The sequence below is a fragment of the Manis pentadactyla genome, chromosome 4 (genome assembly GCF_030020395.1).
Source record: "Manis pentadactyla isolate mManPen7 chromosome 4, mManPen7.hap1, whole genome shotgun sequence".
NCBI classification, from domain to species: Eukaryota; Metazoa; Chordata; class Mammalia; order Pholidota; family Manidae; genus Manis; species Manis pentadactyla.
Window position 1 is genome coordinate 121138562 of NC_080022.1, and position 17562 is coordinate 121156123.

The following is a 17562-nucleotide window of genomic DNA, read 5'->3' on the forward strand; positions in this document are numbered from 1 at the left end:
ATTCTTTTATTAACAATGTTGGCCCTAAGAATCTACTATGCCTACATGTAATCTTTTTTAAAAGGAGTTCTTGCTCACAGCTAGGAAAAAAAAATAATACAGATTCCTAGGGCCTGCCCCAAAGTCTCTGATTCAGTAAGTCTGGGTGGGACTAAATAATTTGCATTTGTAAGGATTCCCCAAGCACTGCTGCTGGTCTCAGGACACACTTTGAGAACCACTGCTATGTATCAAAGGTCTGAACATCAGAAAAGCTGATGGGAGGGGAGCTATGGCATCCCTATTGTGGGTTCCATTGGCTTTCATCCCTTCTCACCTGTCTTGCCTGAGGGTTACAGCCCCAGGCAAGTTCATTATGGTTTCAGTGAGACCAAGAAATGACAACCGAGCAGTCTAGGGGTAAAAGGGTTTATACATGGCTTTACTCTCCCGGCAGTAGTTCGAGCACTAGAATTACATCCACATCCAGCAGCCTGCAGGTCCATAATCCTCCTTCATCTCTGCTTCTGCCCAGAGCACCAGGCAGAAGTCTTTATATAGTGATTCAGTCAATAATAGCTCCTTGTGTACAGGTGTGGAAGCAGTAGCTTAGCAGCAGGCCGGTTACATCATCAAGTAGTTTAGGTTCAGGTGAGGATCCTAGCTGTAGGATGTTTCATTTTCCCTACATCACTCTGTATCAATTCAAAGATATCTTTCTCATCTGCATCAAACTCCATGGACTAATATACCATAGTTTTTAATACTGTTTTGCAGTTACAAATAACTGGCATTGAATAACTTTGAGGTTTGTATTGTTGGAGGTCTATCTTCCAGGTAAATTTCCAGAAGCCAGATTGCTGGGTCACAGGGTAAATGATGTGGTCTTGTTACATAATCCCCTCTATAGGAATTGCAGCCTTTTGTACCACCAGTAATGGATGAGACCTTCTCCAGCAGAGCCAAAAGATGGCACCAATGCATTAGTTTTCTGTCCTTGTCAGTGAGTTTCTAACTTACTGAAATTATTTTTAGATTGTTGGTAAGTAATAAAGGGAGAGCTTTCTCTGTCTCTTTATCCCAGATAGTTAAAACCTCTCTTTTTTTTCCCTATAGATTCAGTGTTTACAAAGTAGCCCAGGGATGGTGGAGTTGAAATATTTATCACATTAGCATTCTGTTTTTGTAACTATGTGTTTATTAAGTCTATGTATAGGAGGGTCAAAGATCATTGTCAGACCTTTTATATCTTTTGTACATGAGGTACTCATTCTCAAATATATTATTTTATTTTTTTCTCACTTGGTTTGAGTAAATCTATATGTAGTTGCCCCTTCCCTACGTCCCCAGAGATGAAGCATGGTAGAGTAATTCCCAATTCCTTCTATATCTGTGACTCTTTGTAGTTTTCACATGGGAGTGATTGAATGCTGGGGGTTGGAATTCACAGCAATTTCCCCTCAAATCCCTACAGACATAGCTCTGCTGTGTCTCAGAGAAGACTTGTGCAGACTGCCTGCCTTTTAATTTCACCTTTCTGGGAAGCCTAATTTCTTTCTATTTGGATCTCTATGGAGATGAAAATTTCAATTAAATTTTTAGAAAATTTTTCTGTTTATACATTTGCTTTATTTTGTTAATGTTCCCAAGATATGGTGAGGTTTTTTCCTAACTGAAAACCAGGGCTTTCATTATCTTAAAAAAGTTTTCTTTCAGTATGCTTTTAAGTAACATTTATATTCCATTTATCTGGACTTTTTTTTCCTTCAGGTTCATCCTACTTCCATAAGTTGAAATTCTATTTTCTCTGTGCCACATATTTCCTTCATATAGTCATACATATTTTTATCTCTTAGTCCTCCTCTTTAGCATTCTTCCACAGTTTCCCAACTTTATCCACCATGTTTAATTTTGGGTCACTTAGTCCTTCAGTATTGCTAATATTAGTATAGAACTGCTGTGTCGCTTTATTTCTCCACCTCTACCAACTTATCTTTCAGCTCATATTTCATAAAGTTCATGTTTCTTGCATTTAATTGAAAACAATACAGTGTGATATTTTCCTAACTACCCCTGTTTCCTTTAGTAAAGCTTATAGTATATATGCTTATAATATAATGTAATAATAAAATTATGTATATAAATAATTATATACTCTTGCTGTATCAGTTAAATCCTCTTTTAAGTTGCAGGTAGATCCCACATTGGTGGTGGTGGTTTTCTTTTTTTTTAATTCACTATTTTTTCTTGGATAAAGAAAGACCCATGCCATCAAGATATTTGTTCTGAATCACTGTGGGTGGGATCTTCTCAAGCACCTTCACAGTTTACTTCATTACACTTCGAATTCTTCTTCTCAAGCTCATAAGCCACAAAGCTGGTTATTGTAAATTCAAGATCACAGTTCAGGATCCCAGCAGCCTGAAGATCTGGTATTTCTAAAAGCCCTACCAGAAGGCCAGTTTCTGTTTATTTCCTCTCCAACTGCCCTTTCTCTCCCTTCAAGACCATAGTGTGGCTCTACCTAGCCTCCCTCCTAGAAGTCCTTCTCGGGGCATCCCTAAGGGGGTTGTACCGAGAGATACTGGGCTAGGGAGAAGCCCTGGAATGGCCAGGCCTTCTGCTTGGGGTGAGCCTGCTCACCCTTCTATGGATCCTCCAGATACTGGTCTGTCTCATCAAAGCAGTTCCAACTGGGTGACTTCTTTTGTAGGCCACTGTCACCACTGCCCTGTGGCCCTCTGGATTTGGGCATGTTAGTACTTTTCTGCAGACTCTCCTGTGCCTCTCTCCGGCTACATAGTAGTATTTTGTTAGGAAGAGGGTTTATGAATTAACCATTACTTTTTTCTTCCAATCTGTTTCCATCTGTAGTAGATTAAGCAGAAATTAAACTTTTATGGCTTCATTGGTTTGTAGCTAGTACATGATTCCTGCTAGTTTTCTATTTCTTTAGCCACTTCTACCCAATTCAGTTGGTTCCTGACTTCACATCATCATTGTTCCTACAGGCTTCCTTCTAAATGTTTGGTATCCAATACAGTAGCAGTTATCACATGGTAGCTCTCTCAGAAATACTACTAAGTAAATCCCTGGACACATTCTCCAATCCTTTGGCATGGTGTCCCTTCATAGGTTCAATGCCACCTTTTCAAACTCTTTGACAATATGGCCAAGATGCAGTTCCAGCTAGATGCCAGTGAGAAACCAACCAAGATAAGTATTGGCATGTACAGCAAGGAAGAAGAGTACGTGGCCTTCAGTGAGCCTTGTGACTGTAGTGGTCAGATAACGTAAAAGTCCTTTCTCCTTATGTCTTCTCTGTCTCAGTTGTCTGCATTCAAATATAGTCAGCATCAACCTTCAGGATGACCTGTTTGACCTTGGGCCAATACTGCTGTCTGTGCCCTGGGACTGCCAGCTTCCCTCCATTGACCCGATGTTGGAGCAGCCTCTAGCACCCGCTTTCCTCTCTCTGGGAAGGACACATGTCATGATTCATACACCTTCCCCAACCAAAGACCCCTGCAGAGAGGAGTAATATGCATATAAACAACCACCTGAGTCAACAAGAAAAGGATTTTTCAATGATTAGCAGCCCCAGGAGACTTTACAATGACAGCCCTGGGGCACCCCACCAGGGAGTCAGGAACCCTGACATCTTCCCTGGGAGAAAATGCCCTTTGCCATCAGCCATTGTCCTGAGATGCCACTTCTCTGTGCAAATACGCCTTGGAGCCACTTCCTCCCATAGCCCATTCCCCTAACAGAGCCAACTACCACCCTGCTCCAAGAACTACTACTTCCAAATCTCCCATGATAATTCAGGAAACACAAAGCATGCAACAATTTTCTCCTTAAGTCTTCTTCCCATCTGGTGCCACTGCCACTAAAATATAATCCCTTCTTTGTTCATTATCATAAATAATCCAGCAGAGCATTACCCCTGGAGGGTCTAGTGTAGTCCTAAGTAACACCTGGAGAGAGGATCTCTTAATAGAGTCCCACCTTCTACCACCTATGTCTTGGAAGGCAGTTGCAGTACCAGAAAAGAATTGGACATTCTCAGTTTTATGAGAGGACCCTGGGGTTTGATTCAGAATGTGTTCTTTCTGCAGACCCTGGAAAGCCCTTAGTTGGAAAACGTAAGCCTGGCTTACTTCTCCATACTCAGTGTGAACAAGGTCATGAGAATCCACTGACTTATTTACACCCAGCTCAACTCAGATGAAGATTTGTATGAACTCTAGATGGCAGCCCCCCATCCCCTTCACCTGCTACTGTCCTGCATGTTCTAAATGGGCACCACCAGCTGCTGCTAACAGCCTGGTTCTCACCTATCACCATCTGGGTTACACAAACAAAATGTGTCCCTGTGCCTTCTGGCTGCCCTTTGGGGTTATACATCATGCTTGGGCTCCGTTCTCTTCACTCCCTCAGGCTGAATGGACAAAAATGCATATTACTGATCATATCTTCTTAGGAACCCAGCATCTAACTCAGAGTTGTTCTTTCAGGTGGAAATATGGTTGAACCACGTGCTTGCTCATTTGAAGGCCACCATAAGGCATGAGATGACAGAAGCTGTAACTGCATATGAAGGAAAGCTGAGGGAGCAGTGGCTCTTTGACTACACAGCTCAGGTGGTCTCCCACCCAGGACCTTGTGGGCCCCCATCCTCTGCTAGGCTCTTCCTCTGCTAGCTTGACCTCCTTCTGCCTTCAGTGGCTATCAGACACGTGACTCACTGGGCCTGCAAGGGGTCAGCCAGAAGGAGCTGGACTGTCAGCCATGACCTAATCCAAACATTACCTTGGAGAATCAAGGGCTGCCCATCTTTATCCTCTTTGGCTGCAGTAGGGAGAAAATATAAACAATTCAACTCATTGAACCAGCCAAGTCCATGTGTGACAAGCCCTATGCTGAGTACCAGAGACACCAGCAGGGAGCAAGACAATACTACCCTGCCCCACCCACTGGAGTTTGCAGACTGGCGTGGGAGTCAGACCCTTCACATGGGACCTGGCTGGATGAGAGACTCGGGGTACTCTGGGAGCATATGGCTAGCTAGTGGGCTCGGGGGACCCCTGAGGAAATGATATTTAAGCTGAGATCTCAAACTGGAGTGAACAAGTTAATAATGGAGAAGAGAAAGAGCAACTGAGCATAGGGAAGAGCATGGGGTAAAGGCTCAGCAGCAAGGAACAGCCTAATGTGTTTGAGGAATGGAGAGGAACTCGGTGTGTTTGAAGAAAGAGTGAGTGAGGGACCGGGAGCTTGAAGCAGCAGATGGACTCTGGAGAGGAAACCCAAAGCCAATTCTTAAGACCATGTTAGGGAGTCTGACAGGATTCTAAGACACATCTGAATCCTTTACAGGGTTCTCAGCAAGGTAATAAGAGAGAGGGGAGAACTGATGAGAATTTTTGAAAATGACTCTGGCTGCAATGCACCATCCCTCCCTTCCCCTGGGAGCTACAGATATTGGTAGTAATGGAAGCAGTAGGAGTAGATAAGATTGTTCTCAACCAAGTGATCTATTTTGCAGGGGCAGAAAGTGCTTTTTTCCCACTGTGTTCCCACTTCACCTCTCCAAGGAATTAGAAGAATGTGGCTCACTCATCTAGTCCATGCTGTCTGAAGAGGAAGGGGAGGAGCTAGTGCCACCCACACAATTACTTGTGAGCTCTTGCTGGGTGATGAGTGGGCTGCTTGTGGAGACAGTCCTGGTAATGGCTTACTAAGTGCCTCTTGGTGCTACAGGTAGCCCTGACCTGCACTCAGATCTGGTGGACCACAGAGGTGGGCATTGCATTTACCAGGCTGGAGGAAGGCTATGAGAATGCCATGAAAGACTATTACAAGAAACAAGTGGCCCAGCTCAAAACCCTCATCACCATGCTGATTGGCCAGCTCTCCAAGGGGGACCGGCAGAAGATCATGACCATATGCACCATTGATGTGCATGCCCGGGATGTGGTGGCCAAGATGATTGCTCAGAAGGTGAGTCCCTGTTTGTGGGCAACTATACCATGAATACTCTGGCTGTGGAGAAGCTCACCTGTGGCCTAAACATGGGGGCCCCAGACTCTGCATTGGCCCAAGAGCTGCAAGAGGATCATGGGGGCTGCTCCTATCTTTTAAAACCCCAGCAAAACAATTCAATCAGAGCAGCTTATTGTTGGTAGCCGCGCCTGCCGCACCCTGAAAATGGCGCCCTCTTTAAGAGGAAGTCCCTGCATAAGGGAGAAAAACAACTTGTGCAACAAAAACCCATGCAAATTGAGTCTGAGCATATGAACCAATCAGGCCAAAGTGTCATGCTAATTAAGGCTTATGCAACAGCACCAATCAGCATAGAGCATGAGGCCTATATAAGCAGACCCTTTCTTCCCGTCTGGGTCCTGCCCGACACATTTGTTTCACAAAGAGCTGAAGATTAAAGCTTTCTGCAGAAGAATCCTGCTGTTGTTGCGTGCTGTTCTTGCCGGCGAGGACGGGGCGCGCGACAAGTGGTGCCGAAACCCGGGAACCAGAACATCACCGGCACAGGGAGGACCCTTCAGACATCTGGAGAGGATTCAGAACTGCAGGACAGAAGAAAGCCCGGAGAGGTAAGTTCCGAGAGACGCACTTTTAAGGGTGGTGGCTGATGGTTCTCTGTAAATAAAGAGGCACCATGGGAAACGCACTGTCATTAGTCACAGCGCTGCAGACAGCTCTCAAAGAGCGAAATTTGAAGGTCTCCAGCAAAGTCTTAGGATCTTTTGTGAAGGAGATAGACCGTGTGGCCCCCTGGTTTATCTGTTCAGGGTCCCTCTCAATCCCGAGCTGGGACAAGTTGGGGAAAGATCTTGATAGGAAGAAGAGGGACGCTTGAGGGGAGGCACTAGACCACTATGGAACCTGATTAGAGCTTGCCTGCAAGATGAAAAGTGTGAAAAGGTGATAAAAGAAGGTCAGAGAGCCTTGACAGAGATCCAAGAAAGCATGTCAGAAACAGAACGGGAGACAGAGCTAGCTCGCGGCCGAAAGAGGACAGCTAAAATGAAAATTAAAAAGCCCCAGAGTGAGGGAGAGAGCCCGTCCAGGGCAAAAGCGAAAGAGCCCCGAGAAGCAGGTGACGACCGCCTCGGAGAAAATAGCAAATACCCCTGGGAAGAGTTGAGGGAACTCCAACTTTCCAATAGGGAATCAGAAGATGAACTAATGTCCTCGGAAGAGGAGGAGGAGACTAGAACCGCGAAGTGCGGAAGTAAGGGAACCAGCAAGGCTGAAAGGCAGACCAAAGAGAAAATGAAAGCAGGGTGCTCTCCGTCGCCCACTGCTCCGCCACCTTATGTGAGCGGTACACATACTTTCTGTCACCCAGATACCATACAAGCAATTAAGCAAATGTTCCCTGTGTTTGAGGACAACGGGGTACGCTCCCACCAGCCCCTGAGCCATAAACAAGTTAAAGATCTAGCAGAGTCCGTTCGGGCTTACGGAGTCAGTGCTAACTACACCTTAGCGCAGATTGAAAGGTTGACAGAGACAGCTATGACACCTACAGATTGGCAGTATGTGACTAAAGCATGCCTTACTAGCATGGGACAATATATAGAGTGGAAAGCATTGTGGCATGATATCAGCATGACCCAGGCACGTGCAAACGCTGCCGAAGGGCAACCCGCGTGGTCATATGATATGTTGACAGGCCAGGGACAGTGGGTTGCCAACCAGACCGCCTTCCCCGCACAAGTGTACACACAAATAAACGCGTGCGCTGCTAAGGCATGGAAAGCCCTCACTAACAAAGGGGGAAGTGTCAGGCAATTTGACAAAGATTATCCAAGGGCCGAGCGAGCCATTTTCAGATTTCGTCGCTCGCATGATGGAGGCCGCGGGTAGAGTATTTGGGGACCAAGAGCAAGCTATGCCCCTAGTGGAGCAATTAGTATTCGAACAGTGTACCAAAGAATGCAGGCAAGCGATTACACCCTGGAAACAGAAGGGGATGACTGCTTGGCTAAAAGCCTGCAGAGAAATAGGGGGACCACTCACCAATGCCGGCCTAGCCGCGGCTATATTACAAAGCCACAAACAAGCCAGAATTACTAATAAAAATATTAAGTGTTTTCAATGTGGGAAATTAGGACATATAAAGAGAGAATGTAGAAGCCCAACTTTAGAGCACACAACCCAAAAGACCCCTGGATTGTGCCCTAAGTGCAAAAAAGGCAGACATTGGGCCAATGAATGCCGATCTGTTAAAGACATAGAAGGGAAACCCTTAGAGCTGCCAAAAAACGCCCAGAGGGGCCCCCGCCATCAGGGCCTGCAAATATATGGGGCAACCAGCACACAAGTGTCATTCGGGAGCAACAAAGCCCCCCAAGGAGAGCCACTCCAGGTTCCGCGGGATTGGACATCCGTGCCACCACCAGAATAGTGTTAACTCCACAGATGGGAGTTCAACCCATCCCCTCAGACTTTAAAGGCCCCTTACCACCAGATACAGTTGGGTTGCTCTTGGGGCGCTCTTCTGCTGCCTTAAAAGGCCTTGTAGTCCACCCCGGAGTTATTGATCAGGACTATGAAGGACAAGTAAAAATTATGTGCTCAGCCCCCAGAGGAATCTACCCTATATCCCCGGGAGACCGCATAGCCCAACTCCTAGTATTGCCCAGTCTCCATGCCAATTACCCAGCTGCCACCACTGAGAGAGGAGAAGGGAGTTTCGGCTCCTCTAACTACAATTCAGCTTTCATAGTATTAGATTTAGCAGACAGACCAAAATTAACCCTCAAGATAGAAGGAAAAAGTTTTGAAGGAATCCTAGACACTGGAGCAGATAAAAGTATTATCTCTGCAACCTGGTGGCCCTCCAAATGGCCTGTAACACAGTCCTCACACTCTTTACAAGGTTTAGGATATGAGTCTAGTCCTACCATTAGTGCCAAACCATTGAAATGGCAAGCGCCTGAAGGACAAGAAGGCACAGTTACCCCTTATGTACTCCCTCTACCAGTCAACCTCTGGGGAAGAGATGTTATGCGAGACCTAGGCCTTAAACTCATTAATGAATACTCCACCCCTGCCCAAGGCATGATGATGGATATGGGATATATCCCTGGTAAAGGTCTAGGGAAACACCAACAGGGACGCACAGAGCCTATCCTTCCCAAAGTAAAAAATGACCGTCATGGCCTGGGTTTTTCCTAGGGGCCATTGGGGATGCCATGCCCATACCTTGGCTTACAGAGGAGGCCATATGGGTACCTCAATGGCCTCTGTCCTCTGAGAAATTAGAAGCAGCTCACCATTTGGTACGAGAACAGCTCCAATTGGGACATTTAGAACCCTCTGTATCTCCATGGAATACGCCCATATTTATAATCAGAAAAAAGTCAGGATCATGGAGATTGCTTCATGACTTGAGAGCAGTAAATGCTCAAATGAGGCTATTTGGACCTGTCCAGCGAGGACTGCCACTTCTCTCTGCTCTACCCAAAGAATGGAAAGTAATCATAATATACATCAAAGATTGTTTCTTCTCCATACTCCTAAACACCAAAGATAGAGAAAGGTTTGCTTTCACCCTGCCAGCTATTAATCATGAGCAACCAGACGCCAGATTTCAGTGGAAAGTCCTCCCTCAAGGGATGGCAAATAGCCCCACCATATGTCAACTGTATGTTCAGCAAGCGCTAGCACCAATTCGCGAAAACTACCCCAAACTAAAAATCATTCACTATATGGATGATATCCTTCTCTGCTCCCCACAATCAGCAGAAGTAGAAGAGGCCTATGTAAAGCTCACTAAATCCCTAGAGACTTTGGGACTGAATATAGCCAGTGAGAAGGTCCAAAAATCTAGTATTAGCAAATTCCTAGGAACCACTATTTCCACAGATGTTATTTACCCCCAAAAGCTTGAGATAAGACATGATCAGCTGCGAACTTTGAATGATTTCCAGAAACTCCTAGGGGACATTAATTGGTTGTGGCCATTTTTAAAGATACCTACCACTGAATTGAAACCACTATTTAAAATCCTAGAAGGAGACTCACAACTAACATCACCGCACTCCCTTACACCTGAGGCGGTGCAGACCATCCACAAAGTAGAACAGGCCTTAATGACAGCACAATTAAATAGGTTGCAATTAAATGAACCCTTTGAGTTATGCGTCCTTCCCACCCCGGGACTGCCAACTGCAGTCTTGTGGCAGCAAGGTCCACTGATCTGGATCCATCCCCAAGCCTCTCAGGCTAGAACGATAGAATACTATCCGGCTGCCATAGCCAAACTCGCTCTAAGAGGAGTTAAGACCTCCATAACACATTTTGGAGACGCTCCAGCAAAAATCATAACCCCTTATAATATGGAACAGATTCAAATATTATGTGCTATGAATGATGATTGGGCCATACTTGCTTATAGCTTCCCGGGAACCTTTGATAATCATTTCCCAAAACATCCCCTCATCAATTTTGCTAAAAATCATCCCCTAGTGTTCCCTCGGATCACTAGCCTAACCCCGTTGCCACATGGAGAAACAGTCTACACAGACGGATCCAAGACTGGCATAGGTGCCTATGTCCATAATGGCAGGGCGATAACAAAAAGCTATACACCCAATACTCCACAAATCATTGAGTGCCACATAGTCTTAGAAGTACTACAAACCTTTCCCGGACCTTTGAATGTTGTGTCAGATTCTTGTTATGTAGTTAATGCAGTCAAATCTCTGGAAGTGGCCGGGCTAATCAAAGCATCCAGCACAGTAGCCACTCTGTTCAAGCAGCTGCAATCAGAATTACTTAATAGACGATCACCCTTATATATAACCCACATCAGAGCACATTCGGGCCTATGGCCCGCGGCAACCAGCTAGCAGACCTCGCGACTAGGAGTATAGCTTTCCCTCTGCTAGACCCTGTCGCCACAGCTTCAAAATTCCACGCACAATTTCATGTCACTGCTGAAACACTGCGCAAGCGGTTTAGCATAACCAGAGCCGAAGCTAGGAACATTGTTCTTAGCTGCCAACACTGCTGCAGTTTTCTTCCCACACCTCATGTTGGGATCAATCCTAGAGGTATTAAGCCTTTACAGGTTTGGCAAATGGATGTAACACATATTTCTTCCTTTGGGAAGCTGAAATATGTACATGTATCTGTGGATACTTGTTCGGGAGTCATCTTTGCCTCCCCATTGTCTGGAGAGAAAGTTTCCCATGTCATTCACCACTGTCTTGAGGCTTGGAGCGCATGGGGGTTACCCCATATCCTCAAAACAGACAATGGTCCCGCCTATACTTCTGCCAAATTTGCTCAATTTTGTCATCACATGGGAATTAAACATATCACTGGTCTTCCTTACAACCCACAGGGTCAAGGGATTGTGGAGCGTGCGAACCGCACTCTCAAATCCTATTTAATTAAACAAAAAGGGGGAATTGGGGATATACCCCCCACACCAAAAACTGCAATAGCCCTAGCACTTTTCACTATAAATTTTTTGAACCTGGATGCTCAAGGCCATACAGCAGCAGACCGCCACAATCAGTGGCCAAAAGACCCACAGGAACTAGTGAAATGGAAGGATGTATTATCTAACCAATGGAAAGGCCCGGATCCAATTATAATAAGATCCAGGGGAGCTGTATGTGTTTTCCCCCAGGGTGAAGAAAACCCCTTCTGGATCCCAGAGCGCCTGACAAGGAAGGTCCTGGACAAAGGAGATGACCTCTCTGTGCCTACTGATCCTGCTCTCGTCGCTGGGAACCCCGATTCAGGGAGTACTGAGATGGGGAATATTGTCTGCCTTTCCTAAGCCCATGCCCGTCCGCTTCAATGCAGTGATTTTTCCACGTTTTTTTACTTCCAACTCTAGCATAAATCTGCCATACCTGACAAAAGACACCATGACAGCTCCTTTGGGAGAAAACCGATCCTTTGTAACCAACGGATCATTATGTTTCACCACTAAGAATCTAACCAACTGTATCTCCCTAAAGCAGAGAAAATATGGCTGGCTCAGTGATCCGATAACGGGGATCGTGCTTGGGGGGGCCGAGAACCTAACGATCCCCCAGAATGTTCTCTGGATCAATGGAACATTTGTAGACCCTCCCGGAGGCCTTAACTCAACCACCAGCCTCCGTCAACCCAAATATGCTCCCCACTGTTTAGGTGATTATGAGGGAGAACCATGGCCCTGGACAGACTGCCAGTCAGCTACAGTGACTTGGGCAGACACACACCAGAGGTTCACTATCTCCCCAGATATGACCGAAGGTAGAAGTTGGGGAACAGCAATGATAAAAGATAGCAATTACTCCCAGCCTATGAACAGGAATCCTTTTCACAAATGGATGCTGTGTGGCATTAATGGCTCTTGTACAGACCTGTCCCCACTATCCGCCCTTTTGGGTGGAGGGAAAGGCGTCAGCTACAACATGACCTATCAGTGCTATACTGATGTGAAATCCTCAAGCCCTACCACTCGTTTCTGTTCCCCGGTCAATTCTACGCAGGGAGCCCCCAGGCTCCCCTTCCCACCAGCTCCAGTATGCCTTTCCCCCCCATTCCTGTTTATCTTGTCCAATGATGGTTTTAACTCCTGTTCCAATACCTCCTGTTTTCTGTCTCTGTGCTGGGATGTGCTTAACTTTACCAATGCCTTAATAGCCCGTATTCCTCGTTGGGTCCCCGTCCCAGTAGACGCACCTAATACCATGACACTGTTTTGAGAGAAACGCGACTTCGGTGCTACAGCCGCTATAGTGCTTCTAATCTCCATATCCGCAGTTGCAGCCACCGCAGCTGGCATAGCTTTAGACACCTCTATCAAATCAGCTACAGAACTCAATAACCTTGCGGAATCAGTATCCTCTGCCCTTGACCATCAGTCCACGCTTGATGGCAAGCTGAAAGGAGGAATAATGGTCCTCAATCAGCGAGTAGATCTAGTGGAAGAGCAACTAGATGTGCTCTGGCAGTTAGCCCAATTGGGATGTGAGCGAAAGTTTCGCGCTCTCTGCATTACTAGCATACAATATGAAAACTTTACGCGAGCAGCTAATCTGTCACGAAGCCTGTCCCAGTATCTTTCAGGAAACTGGTCCCAAGACTTTGATGGAGCATTGGAAGAGCTACGGCAAGAAATAACCCACATCAACTCCACCCGGCTAGATATCTCCGTAGCAGAAGGACTCTCTTCCTGGTTCCACAGAGCTCTCTCCCACGTTAAGGAGTGGGCGGGCATAGCTGGGATGAGTGTATTCATGCTTGGAGGTCTCATGCTCCTACTCTGGTTGTTATGCAGGCTCCGTGCCCAACACAGGCAAGATAAAGTGATCCTTGCTCAAGCCTTGATGGCGGTAGATATTGGCGCCTCTCCCCAAGTATGGCTCAACATGCTCAATAAAGAAGCTCAGCTTTAGCTTGAGGTAGCCCTTGCACCCTGAGCCCTTGTGGCATTGCACCAGGCCTGGGTACCTTATCGCTTACCTGCAGCTTTCCCTAAGAAACTCGCGGTGCAAGAGGGTCAAAGAAAAGGTCCAAGACCCTTTGTACCAGACGGTCCCAATGTCTGCTAGAGGATGCGAGGCTATGCACTGCAAGAGGTTTTGGACCCCTCTGAGAGACATGCCTGATTGCATAGGGGTAGATGTCTACAAACCCCTCTCCGAAAATAGGACATCAAATGTTTCTGGAGATCAGGCCTCTATCTCCGCCTCAGCTGACATGTTCCGTTCTGAGTTTCTATAAAACAAAAAAGGGGGAGATGTTGGTAGCCGCGCCTGCCGCACCCTGAAAATGGCGCCCTCTTTAAGAGGAAGTCCCTGCATAAGGGAGAAAAACAACTTGTGCAACAAAAACCCATGCAAATTGAGTCTGAGCATATGAACCAATCAGGCCAAAGTGTCATGCTAATTAAGGCTTATGCAACAGCACCAATCAGCATAGAGCATGAGGCCTATATAAGCAGACCCTTTCTTCCCGTCTGGGTCCTGCCCGACACATTTGTTTCACAAAGAGCTGAAGATTAAAGCTTTCTGCAGAAGAATCCTGCTGTTGTTGCGTGCTGTTCTTGCCAGCGAGGACGGGGCGCGCGACAGCTCATGCTTTCTGTGCTGTGGGCACAGGGTGCTGTGCTCGTGTCTAGAGACAGCACCCAAGTCCGCCAGTGCACTGTGTGTCCTGTGGCCAAGGGGCCACCTACTACCTGCTAACCTGTGGCTCATCCACCTATTCTACCCCTGCCACTCTCTCCAGGTGGATAATACCCAGGCCTTCCTCTGGCTGTCCCAGCTGTGGCACCATTGGGATGATGAAGCCAAGCACTGCTTCGCTAACATCTGTGATGCCCAGTTTCAATATTCCTATGAATACTTGGGAAATACACTTCGCCTGGTGATCACGCCGTTGACAGACAGGTGAGTGTGGGCATCAGGCACTGACAGAGAACCCTACTGCTGTCTGGCTCAGGCCATCCAGTGGCCATCTGGGTCAAGGCCACTGGGACTTCCTGAGGAATTACTAGGTAGTCATATACACCTGAATTCTAACACCAGTTCTAACACATTCCAGATGCTTATCCATGAAAAACCTGAACCTAATTCTTGGTCTCCTCATCTCACACCACACATGAGTTTTAAGGACTTTAGTGTATAGATGCTCAGTGAATGATTCCTATTGCTATTTTCTTATCATTCAATGGCCACATTTATTCTGCACCTCTCACTCTGGTAACACACAGATAAAAGCAAGGTAGTTTCTACCATGAATGGGGTTTTTAATTTTTTAGGGAACCATATTCTTTGTCATTCATATTAATTTATTATTTAATGAATTCACACCAGACACTGAATGAGTCACTGGGAATACAAAGATGACTAAAACATTCTCTGCCCTTAAACTCCAATTCTAGTGAGAGAAATCAGACATATGTAGATAAAAATTAAAATAGCACAAGGTAGAAACATTGAAGGCCGTAGTATAAAAGAGGGCTCAAAGCCATAAAATATCCAAGCAAGTGACTTATCCAAGTAAGTATCCAAGCAAGTAAACTCTATGAGCACAGAGGGACACAGCCACTGTGGGATGAAGCAAATAGGACTGGAAATACTTCAGGGAAGAGACGTATGTGATCTGGGCCTTAAAAGATGTGTCGGATTCCAATAGGATGGCTGTCACGGTATCCATGAAATTGTGCAGAAATCTGTGCGCTTGTTCTATTGAGAGGATCTATATCATTCACCAATTCTTAAAGTGGTTGAAGATCCCTAAAAGTTAAGAACTACTGATTGTGGAAAATGGAATTTTATAGGCAAAGGCCTGGAAATGAGAAAACTCATGACATATTCCTGGAAGAAGAAATAGACTCCTGATTTGGGTGGAGGTAGTTGGTCATAAGTCTAGGAAGATGGAGTCAGACTATAATGTGTTTAGAATATATTTTTTATCCAGTAAGTAGTGGTAAACCATTGAAAATTTTTCCTCAGAAGAGTAAAATGATCAAACTGTACCTTATGAAGATTTATCTGACAGTAGAACATGTACAAAGGAGAGAGGAGATGAATGGGATAAGGTCATGGACCATGTGAGAAATGGTATTTTAATTCTGCTGAGATTTCTGTAATTTCTGTTAAGAACTGGTGCCCCTTTCCCTTGTAATTCCGTTGAGCACAAAATCTCTTCTATTCCAAGAAGAGTTGCATATCTGCATAGCTGGCTCACCCTAAATAAGTGACTTGTCAGTAATGAAGACATTGTCTTAAGTTATGCATGTTAAAATAGCCAAATAGAATCTGTTCCCTGTTGTACTTAACTTTTTTGTATGCTTATGTCAAGTGTTGCCACCTGTATTCTGGTTAAATCCTCAGATATGTTTCCAAATGACGTTTAGCTAAATTGTAATCACTGTGCTCCTGGAATGAATAGGAGTGTGGGAAATCCTAAGTAGTTGAAAATACCAACGTCATTCATAGACTAAGACCTCATGGTTCATCTCCCTCTGTGCTTTTCATTTATTTCATTCACCCAGAATCCCATACAGACCACTTCCAGTTGCTCTTGTGCCTCTTTTTTGTGAGAACCAATAGAGGTCACATCAGTAACTCCAGTTGCTCCCCAGTGCACTTAGACTGAAACATGAATTCCCCGTGGGAATGAGTTGTTCTTGCCCACTGCCCTGATGCCTCATTCCTGCACTTCTGCCACACTGGCGTCCTTTCTTAAAATCATTTTCCCATGGAGCCCCTAACACGCATGGTTCCCTCTGCCTGGAATGCCCTTCCCCATGCTTTCTGTTCCACTGTCGGCCTCTCATCTAGTCTCAGTTCTCAGGAAACCCCCCATGCCCACTCTTTCTAAAAGACAACCTCTCCCACCACACACAGACACACACACACACACACACACACACTCAGCAATAATCATGATGGATCCTCTATTTATCTTCTTCCTGACGTTTCCCACGTTCTGAAATGACCTTGCTTGCTTGCTGATTGGAAGCATTCCCCTTTGGAATGTGAACTCTTTTCAATCAGAGACCTTTGTCTTATTTATTGCTATGTCACCAGCACCTAGTAGATGTTGAATTAACGTCTGTAGAATGGGGGTCCAATACTGAAGACCCAGACCATAAGAACAGGAAGAATCAAGAAGCCGAGGTTGGCTCAGAGGAGGTCTCTGAGGACTCCGTGCGTGCCTTGGCTCTTGAAGAAGGAGCGCCAACTCTGTGCTCTGCTCTCAGCTAGGGCAGACCCTCCTCCCTCCCTCAGCTCAGGATGAGAGGCAGATAAGGCATGTTTGGGGGAACATGCAGGCTTCTCTGCAGCTGGCACAGTAAAGCCTGCAGCAGCAGCCCTGAGGGTTTCAGCACCTTAAGGGTTGTCCTTGGGCTTCATTTGGGCTCATTTGGAGAGGTTGATTAGTGCGGGTTAAAAGAACAGTTTTCCCACCTCAAGCTGCATTCAGAGTGGATCCTCCCCTGTGTCTTTGTCTTTCTAGTGATTCTCAGCAAGACACCTACCCTAAACAGGAAGGAAATCTGATTTAGTGTCCTCTTTTGCTGTGAGTTTTTCTACCTGCCTTGGGATATGACCTAATAGTTTGGGAATTTATATCATTTGGGACAGAACAATGAAGCGATTGTACATTTGAGTAATTTGATTAATGCCCGTGTCTCACTCTGGACTTCACGTTCCGTGATAACAATGACTTCGATTTGCCAAGGCTCTACCTCCTGGACCCAGCCCTGTGTCCCGCACATCAGAGGCATTCAGCAAACACTCCCGAAGTGCGTGCGGTGATGTGCGTTCTCAGCCTCTGCATCTGTGCCCTAGCTTCCCCATACCACTCACAGTATTTCCTTCCTTTCCGCTGACAAATCAGACATTATTATTCCCGGTAATAAAAAATACAAGACCTTTCTTTTGACTGGGTCTTCACACCTACCCAGGAATTGAAAAAGATAATTGCCTCGCTGGGATGTGGAAGTCTCTCATACGCTAATGTTGAATGCTTCATAGAGGGAAAGGATGAAGTTTGGACAATCAATTATTTCTAAAACAGGAAATAATC